The sequence below is a fragment of the Spinacia oleracea genome, chromosome 1, assembly GCF_020520425.1.
Source record: "Spinacia oleracea cultivar Varoflay chromosome 1, BTI_SOV_V1, whole genome shotgun sequence".
Taxonomy (NCBI): Eukaryota; Viridiplantae; Streptophyta; class Magnoliopsida; order Caryophyllales; family Amaranthaceae; genus Spinacia; species Spinacia oleracea.
Genome location: NC_079487.1, coordinates 20,111,942 through 20,128,830, shown reverse-complemented (window position 1 = coordinate 20,128,830; position 16,889 = coordinate 20,111,942). Strand labels below are relative to the sequence as shown.

At 36.1% G+C, this 16,889-nt stretch overlaps 1 long non-coding RNA gene across 2 annotated transcripts; it reads right to left on the bottom strand.

The window, feature by feature from the left end:
* Positions 1-1,153: 1,153 nt before the first annotated feature.
* On the bottom strand, positions 1,154-16,267 carry LOC110777188 (uncharacterized). 2 transcript variants are annotated; one of them, XR_008926372.1, is made up of 3 exons: positions 15,972-16,263; positions 15,646-15,827; positions 1,154-1,581 (listed from the first exon to the last, which is right to left on the bottom strand). It is a non-coding gene; the product is annotated as an uncharacterized lncRNA (long non-coding RNA). The 2 variants fall into 2 exon arrangements; XR_008926371.1 differs by having other exon boundaries at positions 15,646-16,267.
* Positions 16,268-16,889: the final 622 nt, after the last annotated feature.

The window sequence follows — 16,889 nt, the reverse complement described above, 5'->3', positions numbered from 1 at the left end:
GCATGCTTTTCTTTTGTACATTCTTACAACATAATTTTTGTACTCCCTCCGTCCCGGAATACTTGACCTGTTTTCCTTATCGGGTCGTCCCTTAATACTCGACCTGTTTCTAAAAATGGAAATATTCTAACAATATTATATTATTTCTCACTCCACCCCTATTAACCCACATACCCCCTACTCCATACAAAAAATAATTAAAAATTCAACCCCTACTCTCCCCAACCCCACCTCTTAACCCACCTCCCACTAACTACATTAAAATAATACCCCACTATCAACTAATACCTATTAAATTAAATAAGTTAATTCAAGTCCCTTAAACTCTGTGCTGGTCAAATCGGGTCGAGTATTCCGGGACGGAGGGAGTACTATCTTATCTGTAGGACTGAAATACTTACTACCTAGTATTAATTAAAATCTTATATTACAGAAGATAGGCTGACAATTGAAGATGAAGATAAAGCTACAAGTCTACAACATCTTGCTTCTTTGCAGGAAAAGTATGTCACAAAATTGCACCTTCCTGTACTTGATCAATATCTCATCTGCCAACATGTAACCAAACAGCTTCACATGCATGCTATTGCTGATATATATATAATCTGCTTCAGATGAAGATGATATGATAAAGCTACAAGTCTACAATATCTTGTTTCTTTGAGTGAAAACATAGCTAGCCTGATATATATACTCCCTCCGTCCCGGAATACTTGACCTGTTTTCCTTATCGGGCCGTCCCTTAATACTTGACCTGTTTCTAAAAATGGAAATATTCCAACAATATTATATTATTTCTCACTCCATCCCTATTAACCCACATACCCCCTACTCCATACAAAAAATAATTAAAAATTCATCCCCTACTCTCCCCCAACCCCACCTCTTAACACATTTCCCACTAACTACATTAAAATAATACCCCACTATCAACTACTACCCATTAAATTAAATAAGTCAATTCAAGTACCTTAAACTCTGTGCCGGTCAAACCGGGTCGAGTATTCCGGGACGGAGGGAGTATGTACTAAGGCAGTAAGGCTTTCAGGATTTCTGGATCTGGGCTATAAAGTTTGACCCTTCCAGCTTAAAAGTTGAACTGATTTTGAAGGTTTTTGCTAAGTTATTACCTAACGTACCTTTGGAGAAAATGTTAATACAAATTAACTGCTTTTAATTGAACTTCATTAATCATTATTATTAACACCATCTAACATCAATAAATAAATGGCGTCATACTTTCTCATTGTTGCAAGACTATAATTTTATGCAATCAATCAAAACACCATAATAACTCTACCAAGATAAGCATGCAGATTAAACAAACATTCAATCACTTCATGCATCAACCCAATGGACAATTTCTCAATAACCACTCAAAGCTCATCAGAATATCCAGATATCCCATCAACCCATGTTAGTGAGCACAAAGCTGCTACAAAGATGGCCTAAAGAGAGCACAAGGCTGTTGCAGTGGCAGCTCGTGCATTGCTGTGACTGTGCTGCTACGATGATGCTGCGATGGGTGCCATGGTCAGCAGCTATGGGCAGTGCTGCGTGTGTGGCTTGGCTGCGTTGGTGCTGCACGTTGAACAAAATCGTATAGCATATCAATAAAATCGGAAAACACGTTATTGAATTGGAAAATCGCATATTTAATTCGTTTGACATTTTCGCAAATCGTAAAGCCATTTAAATCATCGTCTAAGCCAAAAATCACATTATTTAGCACGTTAACACTCTAAATGACCCCACGCTATAAAATTGAGCATAAAAGACATAATTATAGCGAAAACGGCTATAATATATGCAAGACGAGAGAATGTGACGATAAATGCAAAAATGCAACAAACGAACTAAACACGATAAAACTAAGCGAAAATAATAAAAAAATGCTAATGAAATGAACTAAAATCCTAAGCTAAGAGCGACATAAATGTCGCTCATCAAATAGCATGCTTGTTTATGAAAGAAATGAATTATACTCACATGGCTATCTATTCACCAATCACGCTGGTTTCTTAACATAAACTTGCATCACTTGATCAAATTATGATTCAACCATATTAGACCAGGTAGTCTTGAAACTAACTCGCTGGACAAAAGTTTCCAATATATAAATACGCAATTCAATTCAAACATAATAAGTTTTTATTTAGGGAAAGTGAACACGAACAGAGAGGGGTCACCACGACCAACTGTAGGAGATATACTAATAGTAGATTAAATTAGAATAGCTTATCTTAAATTATGTCGTGGCGTGACACCAATCACTGCCCTAAAGTTGAATTTGCCCCGCTACACACACGGACTCATGGCAATCAACCCCCAGGGTTACACGACTCTTCATATCCGGTGTGGACGGATACGAAGATTGAGAACACCCTTAAACAATGCCCAGAACAATGGTAGATTTTGTGTTTTCATTTTCGGAGAGGATGAAGAGGTTAATTTTCTCTGTCTCTGGAGGAAGAATCAATAGCCTTTAAATAGGCCGAAAAGATATTCAAGAATAGAAGGTTATTAATTGGTCATCAATTAGCCATAAATGGAGGAAGCAATTAAGGTAATAACGGTCAACAAATCAATTAGTTGACATTACACAATCAATCCAATAATTAAGGTCAAAAATTGATCATTCATAGTAAGAAAGACCACATTATAATTATGGGAACTTTAATTCTTTTGAAGCAACATAATTTGGAGTTTTCAATATAGACTGACAGGGGTATAACTCCAACATTCCCCCACATGATTCAAAAGAAGATAGGCTTTATTATAAGAAGATGTTCTGGGCAAGGGATACTTAGTTTTACAAGTATCAATGTCTTGTGGACTTGAATTGATACCTAGTGCATACTAGTATGTCATACAACCATGTAAGGTAGAATTACCCTTGAACCTTGCATGGGGATTGTAGTAACACAACAGAGCACCAAACTTTTCTCAAAACAAGTAGTGTTCTCGCGAACTTTAATAAGTCAATGCCCCACATATGCCTGGTTTTTCATGAACGCTCTAGAGGTCCTAGCCTAAGGAACCTCATAGGGGATTGGGCGTAACCCCCACATTCACATAGGTAAGTTCATCAAGTTTGTACTGTCACAAACCACCTTCACAAGGCTATGAACTTATTAAGAGTTTTGGCTCAACCTTACACATATGACAGTAGAAATAGTACTACATCACTTTAAATTATTAATAGGAATGGTTGTAGTACAATACTTGAGTTCTTTTGTGACTTCGTTTGACCCATTGAACTTAGTTATTTCTAAGACGGGTATCAATCACAATTTACTCCACATAGGCTTCATACCCATTCCTTAATGCTGACTCCAGCACATAATTTATACAAAGGCCTTTGATGAGAGAATCTCAATATTCCTCTCATTTTCACACGATATCACATTTTTTTTTTCCCATGATCAATGTCCATGCCTCAAGCATGTATTCTAATCACATTACAGGCTATCTCAATTATAGCTTGTAAGCCAAACACATGGAACTAATGGAGTTGACTTTACCAACAATGGATCTCACATATTCCAATTAACTCATTGTACCTGACAAGAGTGACAACCCACATACATAGTAATATGTAAATAATAATATGGAGAAATAGAAAAATCACCTTACCCCCACAATGAGCTAACATCCAAAAGCTTTTCTATGGTAGAATCCAATGATATGGACACTCAACTCCATAATAGAATTATCACTTTCTATTAACCCAATAGACATCTCAAACATACTCGTTTGACCTTCATCCCAAGGTACATTTCAATGATTAGTGAGAACACTTTATATTCTCCACCAGCAACACACGATTGTCTACATATTCTGCTTACCACATAAGCAACTTCAAGTTGATAACCAAACATAAAAAATTAGACCTCCAAACACATAAATTTCAACAACAATATGCTAGGAACATACTATATAATGATTGTCACTCAATAGGAAATTGGTTATTTTATCAAGCACTACATATTCATTTTAGTTTGGTAGTACCTTTACCAACTTATTTGTCACATCTCAACCCAATTTTTAAAGGTTGTGTTTTGGCTCCTTCATGGTTTGACAAGTCTCAATAGATCATAACTCATTCATATGTCCACTTTAATTGGTTACTCTCAAGAAATTAGCGCCAAAATATTACTCATGAATTCATCATACAACATATGAGTCTCGTTTACTATTAGAAAACACCTCATGACCTTATTAATCATGTGACATAAATGTAACTTGCTTCTGCGCTAAATAAATAAGAAAAAAATAAATCCACCTCAACAAGGTATTTCAAAGGAAATGATAATGCAATACCTTGTGCAAACAGATGAACATAATAGCTTATGTTTACACACTTATTTGGTGTTTGGTCAAGTAGGACTTTTAATTTCCGTTAAACATAAACAATGAGGTTGAATTGGTCTCACCTAGCCCTTTGACATGAAATAGTTACACCTCGAGATTCAAGTATAGAAACAAAAATATGTATAAAAGTATACGAAGTAGATTTACAATTCCACTCTACAATTATAACAAAATTTAAACTCCTTGTGATTTTACTCTTATAGTTCAATTTCCCTTTAGTCCCAAACTAACGGGGTTACTCTTGACATGAGCTTTAGCAAAGACTTTAAAAACACCATATCCATCGATTGTAGGATTAGAAAATAACACCAAGGTCTCATACTGCTTTAGAAAACCAACATAAACATCTCCTAATCCATCATGATCCAAAAGAATAATAAAATAAAGAGCAATAAACAACTTGCTAATAGGATATTATCCTTCGAATTAGTCTTATTGCCCATTCTAGATTTCCGTTACTAATAAATGTATCCCATTTTCCTCAAGTACTAACTCACAAATCCCCCACATTGACCAACACAAAGTGTTGACAGAATATACCACGCAATGGAGATTGCATTTTATATGAAAATTAGTTAGATTTTGACACAGCATAGTTAAAATAAGGAAATACTCCATTTATACAGTAACTTGTACGAGCCAATCTATGTAAACTTGACTAATCGTTTGATTTTGGTGAACCAACATCCTTTTGTTTAGAGCCTTAACTATGCTCCTCTTATTCCTGTAGTATTATTACATGATAAAAAAAAAAGTGAACAACATCACCAGATTACTACTGCATATGTACCATCCAACAAAGGTTAATCAAATCAACTTGCTTATGGATGAACCAAAAAATGTATCATTAGCAAAGGTGTCTCCACTTTACCGAAAAGATTATGAAAATAGAGTAATCAAAAACCATGACCCAAAAACCAGAAGGGTTGGAAAAACACATCAATCAAGGAATAAATAAGGAGAGAAAATTATGAAAATAATCTTAAATGAAAGAAAATTCATTAAATACATTAATATGGTTGTTAGACGAAATCAGTCCACTAATTTCGTCCAAGCGTGCAACCGTGCTTCTTTTGAAGCATCCCATTAATTCGAGCAATAACTCCATAAACTGCTAATTTTTTCAACAAATAAAAAAAATTAACAAATTGAAATTCTTAAATGATATTGGGAACCCTGTAGAAGTAAAACCACCAGTTATCAATTTGATCGAGTCTTGAACTATTCATTATTCGTCTTCCATGTTCAGATTAATAAATGCATTACATCAAAATTATGATTCCCAAAAACTTAGTACGGCACAATTGGAAATTTGGAACCAAAGAATCAAAATTATGGAACATGCAATATACTTTGACAAAGATTATGGAAATCTTAGCAGCACAATATAGATGCACCGAATGTAATAACGTATACGTCAATATATATATTCATTTTTTATATTATTATTATTAACAAACCCTTGAATACTATACCGATTAAACAAAACAACAACCGTAAATGCTTTGTTCCTTGCGGCAGCGATTAACAAAATACGTTTCAACGCAATACTATTAGCCATAATAATAACAACATATAAATTCAACTTTAGATTGTAGGAGATATACTAATAGTAGATTAAATTAGAATAGCTTATCTTAAATTATGTCGTGGCGTGACACCAATCACTGCCCTAAAGTTGAATTTGCCCCGCTACACACACGGACTCATGGCAATCAACCCCCAGGGTTACACGACTCTTCATATCCGGTGTGGACGGATACGAAGATTGAGAACACCCTTAAACAATGCCCAGAACAATGGTAGATTTTGTGTTTTCATTTTCGGAGAGGATGAAGAGGTTAATTTTCTCTGTCTCTGGAGGAAGAATCAATAGCCTTTAAATAGGCCGAAAAGATATTCAAGAATAGAAGGTTATTAATTGGTCATCAATTAGCCATAAATGGAGGAAACAATTAAGGTAATAACGGTCAACAAATCAATTAGTTGACATTACACAATCAATCCAATAATTAAGGTCAAAAATTGATCATTCATAGTAAGAAAGACCACATTATAATTATGGGAACTTTAATTCTTTTGAAGCAACATAATTTGGAGTTTTCAATATAGACTGACAGGGGTATAACTCCAACACCAACTGTCTCTATACGGTGGGGGCCATCGCCCTCCAGTTTACCATATGCTTGCAAGACTTTCAGGACGCGTCCTAAGGGCACCACGCCCTGATGTAAAAGAGCACCACGCTCGATAAAAGGTTGTTCATCACCGATGCAAGTGAGCACCACGTAACACATACAGGACTACTTTCCCCTACAGAATTACTTTGATACAAATTTGAATAATTCGTTCTCATTACATCATTGCATTATCTCAATCATGAATTAGTTTCTTTCTCAAAATAATTCCTTAATCCGATTAATTAACATCCTCAAGACTCGTTGACACCTTTCTCTTACACTATTCAGATCGTAGTGATCTTGCTAAGACATGGACATTCCTCATGATTTATTTCTTTCACTAAACTTCTTAAACCACTAACTCATAATTTGACCTCTCATACGTGACATTCTTTAACATAGTTCCATTTGAGACTAATGAAATATTAACTAGGCTCGCTGTGTGATTTAATTATAAGTATTAAGTGTTAGATATTTAACTATGTAAGCTTAGTGTGCCTGAAATATGTTCTATAAATATTTATATAAAACTCAAATACACAAAAATACCTTTATTATTCTTTGAAATGTCCCTCTCGTTATATTTCAACTAATAGGTTATAGGTTACAAAAAAATATGAAAACTTGATTATTTATTTTAGAGTATATCGTTATTTTTTATAATAATTCCTTTTATAGAACTTGTCAAAGATTCCTTTGTTTGCAACTATTATCATTTAAAGAATTCAAAACAAAACTAAAACGTCTTTAGTTGTTGCCCTTCCAACTCTTAAGTTCATTAAAACACTTGAATGTTTTCCAAAACTAGTTTACATTTTTGTAGTTCATAAATTAAGAAAAACCATGCGATTATATTTTAGAAAATTCCAAAATTTGGCGGCTTGTTAAGAATGATTACAACTCTTTGAAATGACTCGCTAGAGATTATTTAAAAACTTAATTTTTATTATACTTAATATAGTTTAGAACTTCTCATATTCCACGTTAAAAACTCTTTCATTATTAAACCTTGATTAACAAAACATGCGTCCTTTAAGAAACTCAAAACAAGTATAATTCGGAAAACTAAAATGTAACTCTTCCTAGCAAACCAACTCTTTTAAGATCGTTTCCATCTTTATATTGCTTACACTAAACCTTAGTTCTTAGACCTCTCATAATTTATTGAACATTAATATCTTAGGAACTCAAGTGAGTTTACTCATATCCTTTACGAGACCTTACTTCGCCCTTTATGTACCACTTTCAAGATTAGCCCTTATTGAAGGCATTCCTTAACCCTTGAGGCTCATTCACATTTTTCCATAATTAACCATGACATCAAGTATTCTTGATAGATTCGGTTCTTTGAACGCAAATTCTTAGTTCAGAAGCATTTCAAATTCCAAATTCATTTCCTACTTTGCAAATCAAATCGGATGTCATATCATTACATCAATTAAGAATTCAAATCGAAACCATTTTATAAAATCAATTCAACAAATAATTTTATTTAAACAAATCAACAAACAAAGTTATTTGCAAATCACAATTCGAAACATACATTCATATAATGCATACTACTACTAATGCTTTTTAATATATAAAACACAAATTATAGTTTCAATACCGAAGATAGTTGGACAATGTGTACCTTCAACCTCCAACACATGAACTCTAAGAACTATACACTTCGATCATCAATTCCCGCTTAATTCCTTAATGCAACCCCCAATCTCCAATAATCCACCTCAACCAATAAATCAATAAACTACTTACCCAAATCGAACTAGAAACTTGATTGAATTCCTTTAGTAATCTTAAATCACAAAATTATATTTCAAAACTAAGCATAAAACTCGATTTGTTTTGATAAATCGGATTGGAATTGTCAAGTGAAGAATGTGATTGAAATTATACAACTCTACAAAATTTCATTTACTTAACTTTGTAAGCACAGTTTTATAAAAGCAATCTATTTGAAAATAAACAAATTACAATTACATTATTATTTAGAAAACATTTTAGGAAACAAAATAATAACTTCCAATTGCTTAATCACATAATCAATCTTTCCCGGCAGTACTAGAAAAAAACAACAACCACACACCTGAAAATTTCTCTCGAAATCTCGAGCGTCTCTCACCTCTGTTGTGAGTTCTAGGGTTTAGGTTTTCCTTCATCTAGATCCTTCACCTAATTTCTCTAATTTCTTCCCAATCAACATTAGTTTTGTGTTAATTACGTGTGAAGCTGTGGTAAATTAATCCTGCCACCTGTTCCTTCATGCATGATAACAGATAGCATTTAGTTTTTCCCCCTTTTGAATACTCCTCTTCGTCCTTTTCCTATAAAACATCTAATTAGTTTTCAACCTTTGAATTAATTACCTCTGTTTTTCTGTAATCTTCTCAATTTCTTCACCTTGTTTTCATTCTGGTTTCTACTATTTTCAATTAAGTTATGCCTCCTAGAGGACAACAAATCAATTGGAGACACCATAGGATGGGAGTTTTGGTTTCACCACCTGTATCGCATCTATTGGGATCTCCAATTCATTGGGATGTTTCTGTAATAGGAAAATTCTATGGTCCAGGTTCTCCTCCGTTGCCAGTGGTGCAACACGTTGTTGATTCTCAGTGGGTTAAAAGAAGTCCAATTCAAGTTCTGAAATTAGGGTTATATTTTGTGTTTTTGTGCACAAATTTCATGGATAGAGAAGCGCTACTTCGAATACAATCAACTGTCATTGATGGTTCGTTGATTTCGTTCAGGCGAGGTCATGATCAAGTGGTGCCTCATCTGTTGAACTTTGATAAAGCAAAGATTTGGGTTAAGGTTCATGGCCTTCCTCTTCGTTTCTTAAACTATCAATGGGGGGTGCAAGCTCTGAAGCATGTGGGAATCATAGAACAAATTGATGGTGGTAATCAAGATGTTCCACCAGAACCTGAAATTCGAGCTTTGATGACTATCGATCTCTCCAATCCTCTTATCCCAGGTTGTTTCTTACCCTTATCCTCTGATCAAGCTGTTTGGGTTGATTTTCGTTACGAAGGTGTTTTCAAATTTTGTAAAAAATGTGGGGAGGTTGGGCACTACACTAGCAACTGTCTACTAACTGATTATGCTGCAAGTAGGAAGATTGGTGATTATTTTGATAGGTTAGAGGCGTTAGGCTCTACTATTATGCACGGTTCTATTCATCAGCCTTTCTATTCCAATGTGATTCAAGGTCTGTCAGACAGGTTTTCTAATCGTAATACTAAGTTGAATTTGCTTAGTTATCAATGGGTTGGGGATGTGGATCCTCACCAATTTAATGGGGGAGGGGGTGATGATGATATGGGAGGGGATGATTTTGATAATGGAGGTCATGGGGGAGGAAATTTAAGGGGAGATAATAACAGCAATCCTTCTCTAGAAGGGTCTGGTAATGAGTCTGATGCCTCCTATCATCCTGCTTCAGAACATTTTTCAGAGGGAGGGGATGATGATAGCATAAGTAATCACTTTGTGAGGAACTCTCCTCCTAGACAAAATGGATTTTATGATCCGCGTATGATTCATCAGGGTGGTAGATTGTTCTCTGGTTCAGTTCGGTTTCATGAGAATGCTGATGATTATTCTCAGGCTCGTAATTATCTTGAGCCAATACCTCTTATTGGTTCTTCAAGCAACAATAGTAGGGGTACATTTAGAGTTTCTGCTCCACCTTTTGAAGATAATGCAGCTCTCCAGCATGGTTTTGCTTTCAGATTTGGTAGAGAGAATGCGGTATTTGAAAGGGGAGAACCATCTAGACCTCCTAACCATAATCATGTCTCTAACTCTGGTAGTAGATCAGCTGTGCAGGTTTCTGAAGCTCATGTGGTGGTTAATCATGTAATGATTGAACCTTCTACAGTTCCTGAGATTGGGGAAAAACAAGTTCTAGTGCATCATGAGCAATCCTATGTTCATGTATCTCAAAGGCAAAGGGATCCTTCCCAGAATTTTGTAGAGGGCAAACCAAAAATCTTTTATGATGGTGTTTTTCATTCTATTCCAAGCCCAAGGAGATTATACATACACTCACCTCCAGTCCCAGTTATGAACACTAAACCTGGTATGTTTTCTGAGTGTATGGTAACTCGTGGTATGGGGAGTAATATTCCAGCTCCAGTGATAATTCCCCATGCTGATAGGGTGATTGGTGTTGAGAAAATAATACAAGCTGTCAATGAAGACCTTTCGAGTGATCCATCTACACCAACAATAATTAATTCGAACTCCATTTCTTCATCTGCATCCATTACTGCAAAGTTAGCAACTAAGTTTGAAGCAAGTTGGCCTAAGAAACGTTCAAGGTCTGGTGGATATGAAAGTGAACAAGGGAGTTCTGTGAGAGCTTTACCTTCTCACCGTGTTTTTTGTGATACTGATTGGTATCATAAGAGAAGGAAGCTTAGGCTTAAAAATCTAGAGTTAAAGGGAGGGTTTAATAGATGGGCAACCAAGAAAAATGTAGTTGTGTTGCATTCTAAGTGTATCTCAGATTTGGATATGGCAAAAGACTTGGAGATCGAGGTGCAGCACGATATACTTGAGGCTTTTCAAAGTTGCAAGTCCAGTAAAAGGAAGAGGGGGAAAATGCAATGTGTTCCAGTGTCTAGTAAGAAAGGTCGAATGTTCAATGTGGGTGGGATTACAATTCAATCCAAATCAAAGTTCTCAGACAATAACTCTCATTCAGTTGCTTCAGATCACTCCTTTTCTGTTACTCAAGCGAAGGTTGAGCCTTCTCCCACTAAGTGAAGTCTATCTGTTGGAATTGTAGGGGGTTAAATGACACTTTAACTCCTAAGCTACCATATATATTTTGGCTAATACGTGCTCAATCTCCTAAATTTTTGTTTCTGTCAGAAACCAAGATGTCTGTATCCAGTGCTGAAAAATTGTGTAAGAGCACTAATCCTAGCTTTTGTAGTGGTGTAGATTTGATAGGTAGTAGTGGAGGTTTGCTTGTATTAGGATGGTGTAATTTCAATGTAAGTTGTGTACTTAGCTCTCCTAATTATGTAGTCTGTAAAATTAATGAAGTTAATGGTATTGAGTACTATGTGACTTTCCTTTATGGTTCTCCTTCCATAGATGATAGGAAGAATGTTTGGGTTAGTTTATTACAAATACTTGCTTTATATCCAATAAGTTTAATTCTAGGTGATATTAATCAAGTAGAATACTTTGAGGATAAATTAGGAGGTCGGAACGAAATTGATGGTTGGGATACCTTTAATCTTTTTCGTCTACAAAGTAACCTTCACGAAGTTCCTTTTTCGGGACCAAGTTTTACTTGGTCAAATAAGAGAGAAGGAAACCACCTTATTTTGGAACGTCTTGATAGAGGTTATATGTCAAATGAATGGTTTATTAGTTTCCCGGATAGTAAGATTACTAATCAACCTTTCATCGCTTCGGACCATTCGGCAATCATTTTTGACAATGAGTGTGCTACCCTAAAGAAATACCGCCCTTATCAAATAGAAAATTGGTGTCTTCAATATGCGGAGATTTGTAAGCTAGTGGATGAGGTTTGGAGAGGGAAATTTCATGGTTCTCCTATGTTTTTACTTTCTAGAAAACTAGTTACGCTTCGACTTAAAATTAAATCCTGGTGCCTTAGAAACAAAAAATTTTGGGGTGTTAACTGGAAAGATTTAAGTGACAAACTTTCAGCAACAGGTTTAAAAGTGGTTACGTTGAATCATGCGGAGGAATATATAGAGGAGGTTAATGCTTCTTATTCTGAGGCGTCTCTTAAAATACAGTTTTGGAGACAACGTATGAAAGAAAGATGGATCAAAGATGGTGACATTCCAACATCTCTGATGTATTCTAGAGTGAAAGTGAGGCAGAAAAAGAATGAGATTTTAACTCTCAAAGATCAAAGCGGAGTTTGGGTAGAGGGACAACAAGAAGTTCAAAGCTTGGTACTTAATACACTTAAGGAGATATTCAAAAGCAATGATGTGCTACCAATAAATGAGGATGTTGAAATGGTAATTCGGGAGTTAGGCTTGCCTCAGATTTCAAACAGCCAAATTTCTTTTCTTGAAAAAGATTTTGCGGATTCTGAAATAAAGGACATTATATTTTCAATGGGGGATTCGAAATCACCAGGACCAGACGGATTCACAGCAGCTTTCTTCAAAAAACATTGGGTTATAGTTGGACATTCGGTTTGTGAAGCGGTTCGAAGTTTCTTCTCTTCAGGTTATCTCCTTAAAGAATGGAATAATTACTTGCTGGTTGTGATCCCGAAGAGAGATTTGCCAGAGGACACAAGTCATCTGAGACCAATACGTTTGTGTAACACGGTCTACAAATGTGCGTCTAAATGTTTGGTGATGAGATTAAAGTCAATTCTTCCAACCATCATTTCTCCTTTCCAGCACGCTTTTATCTCGGGACGTTTCATGGCTGATAACATTTTGTTGAGTCATGAGGTGATTGAAAAGATTAATTGCCATCGAAGAGGTGGAAGTTACCTGGCGTCTCTAAAAATCGATATGAGTAAGGCCTATGATAGAGTGCACTGGGACTTTCTTATTCAAGTTCTTAGGGGTTATGTCTTTCCACAACATTGGTTAAGGCTAATCCATCAATGTATCTCTACGGTGTCCTATAAAACCTTAATTAACGGGCAAACTTCAGAGAAATTTATGCCTCATTGTGGAATTCGTCAAGGAGATCCCCTGTCCCCCTTTTTGTTTCTCTTCTGCATGGATATTTTATCAAGAATGTTGCAGCTAGGGAATGATCTTAAACAGTTTAAAGGTATTAGTCTTTCAAGAGGGAGCCCGCAGTTGACTCATCTTTTCTTCGCGGATGATGCTCTTCTTTTCTTCAATGCTACACAAGAGAGTTGTGGAGTAATTGCTTCCATTCTACAACGATTCTGTGGAATATCAGGTCAACAACTCAACTTGCAGAAATCTCTTTTCAAAGTAAATCCAAATACTCCAGTAAGGGATCGACTTCTTTTTAAAGAACTTTTGAAAATGAAGTTGGTTGATAATTTGGGTACACATTTAGGGGTACCGATAGATTTGGAGGGGAAATTTTTTTCCAATTTTCAATTTATTGTGGATAAGGTTGCATTTAAGATTTCGGCTTGGAATTCTTGCAACCTCTCTCAATCTCAGAAACTAGTGTTGATAAACTCGGTTCTTCTTGCTATGGCTTCCCATGTCCTCAGTTGTATGGAGGTACCATTGTCAATCACATTGAAACTAGACTCCATTATTACCAGGTTCTTTTGGGTTGGGAAAGAAGGACCAGGTTTACATTGGGTGAAAAGAAGTACCTTACAGCTACCTCGAGGTCTTGGGGGCTTAGGCGTTCGAAGTGCTTCTTGCTTGAATAAAGCATTACTTATGCGGCAAGTTTGGCGTTTAAATAAAAATCCAAGTTCTTTGTTGGCCAAAGAGTTCGACAGGAAGTTCTTAAAACCTATTAAAACTGGAATCAAGGCTTCACTGCTTGGTCGTCAACTTTCTTGGGGTATGAGGGGTTTAGGTAGGGCTTCAAACCACATTTTGCGAGGTTGCTTTTGGAAAGTAGGGAATGGTAAAACCATAGTTGCAGGAAGGGATAAATGGGTAAATGGTAATACACCCATTTTTGATTCTAATGTTTGCCTGAGACAGGCAAAAGACTGGAAAGTACATCATTTTATTCTACCTTCAGGTGGAGGGTGGAACCACGAGAAGATTAACTCTAGTTTTGAATTTAGGGATGCTAGAAGTATAGTAGGTATGGAGCTACCTTCTTTGGACTTGGATGATTTCCTTTATTGGAAATTTCATAAGTCAGGTCAGTTAACGGTTAAGTCAGCTTACGCTATGTTAACATTAGAAGAATCAAGAGAAGATGGGCTTAATTCAGAGGTTAAGTTTTTCAAACTCTTATGGTCTCTGAAGCTTCTCCCTAAATGGAAGTTGTTCATATGGAAGCTACTTCATAATGGGATTGCCACTAAGGCAAACCTGGTAAGGAGAGGAGTCCAATTGTCCACGAGGTGTGAGGTTTGTAGCTTAGAAGATGAAGATTCTCAACATCTTTTTCGTTTTTGCTACATGGCACGTGATGTTTGGAGGCATGGGTCACTTGCTATCCATTCAAATATCCACGAAACTATGTCTTTTCAAGAATGGTTTCTGTTTTATATCCGACTGTTTCACCGTCAGGATGGTAATAATAGTCCACGGATTGTTTATTTTGTAAGTACTCTTTGGAGCTTATGGTTGGTTAGGAACAAAAGAGTGTTCAGGGGTGAAGTTTCTAATACCTCAGCAGTTATGAAGCTTATTCAAATAGGGTTGGACGAGCATGCAATACTGCTTAAAAATCAGTCTCTCCACTTAGGGTTTCTTCATCCACCTGAGGAAGTTTCTACCTACCCCCCGGGTTTCTCTAGAGTTATTTTGACAGGTTTAGAAACAGAAGATTCTATTTCGATTATAGTGATCGATGGCTCCTGGTTCAAGAACACAAAGAATTCAGGTATGGGTTGGTGCTTGGATAGGGTTCAAGGTTCTACTGATCGAATTTTAGGGGGAGCGCAACATGGCACGACAATCTCAGCACTCCACATTGAGGTTTTAGCTTGTCTTTTAAGTTTGCGTTGGGCTTCTCAAGCGGGGTTAAACAGGATTACAGTTTTCACAGATTCCCATTGTCTTGTTGAACTTCTTCGATCGCCAGAGATTATGGACATTCAACTCATTTGGACAATAGCTGAAATTAAAAATATCGGAAAATCCTTTCTCTGGTGCTGCATTAACAAGGTGGATAGATCAAGGGTTGAGCAGGCCCATGTGCTGGCAAAGGCAGCTTCAACTTCTCTTTTTTCTTTTTGTAATTTTCCTTAGTTGATTGTATTAGCTTATGTCAAAAAAAAAAAATAAATCTTTCCCAATCAATTCATTAAACCATCTATATATCCTCAAAAGGGAGATCTATTATAATCGAGTTACCATAAGAAAACTATTACAATTGAATTGGATAAACTAGAATTGAATAATTGAGCTAAATTGAAATAGATAAAGGAGAGACCTTGAGATCATACCCATGAGAGCAATTGTGAGAGCAGAGGATGAATACAATAAGAGCAGTAGCAAATCAACAATTGAAATGGCAACATCAGCAGCAACTTGAGGAAGCAACTTGAGGAAGACAGACAAAGCAGAGAAGGAAGAATACGACAACAACAACACCACCAAGACAACATCACCAACGCAATTGTAACACCTACGGAGAGGGGCGGTGCTCGAAAAAACAAGAGGGCCGTGGGTAGTGGCGTGAACCAGAGAAAGTGAAAGAGAAAGTTAGGGTTTACTCAATAGGGAATTTAAATCAACTCAATCAATTAATGGAATAGGTTTGAAAGATTACCAATTAGAAATGGCGAATAGTATTTGGTGGAACCATGACCACTATCGACGGCCGCAAGTGAGGAGAGGAAACCGAGGAGGAAGGAGCGACAACACAACAACAACAACCGCATCAGTGGCGACCGGAGAAAAGAGAAGGCAGAGGAGAAGTGGCGCGGTGCGGTGGTGCAACGTTGTAGTGGAGTGAGGAGGAGAGAGCACCCGAAGAGAAGAGGAGGAGATGGAGTCGGGCGAGGAAGAGAGAGAATGAGGGGTTTTGTTGGTTTTCTTCTTTGGCAAATGGTTTTAGGGAAGGTAGTTTATGACTCACTTTATTTATGAAATAACACTTGTCAAGAAGAGCAATAGGGGAGTCATCCTACTTGAGTAATAATAATAAGGACAAATCTAATATGTTTTTTTTTAATTCATAATTTAAAATAAAACGAAAATTAATCTAATAAAATCTTTATCAAAATAATTTAGAAAAATACCCATTAAATGAGAATAAAATAACAAAATAAATAAATAAATTCCAATGATTCAATTTTAAACAAAAATAAAATAAAATATAGATTCCTAATTAATCTTTGAGTTTAAACTTATTTATTATTATTACCTAGTAGTAAAAGCTCGAGATAATTTCAAAGTCCAAGTTTATGAGATGATGAAATAAATTTTAAATTCGCTCATAAAATTAACATAATTCTTCCAAAGCCAAAACATCTTTTTTGTTTTAAGAAAAGAATTTTAAGAACGAGTTTAAGATGGTAATTACACTTAATATCAAATTTAAAGCTGCTTGAAATCTGGGCTATTACAGCTGGATCGGGATTTGGAGCGCCTTAGGAGGCGGAACAGGGATAAGGAGCCCATGGTTGACATTACAGCTGATGATGACTCGGACTGACCCTGCATGGTAGCGAGTTCCAGCTTGCCT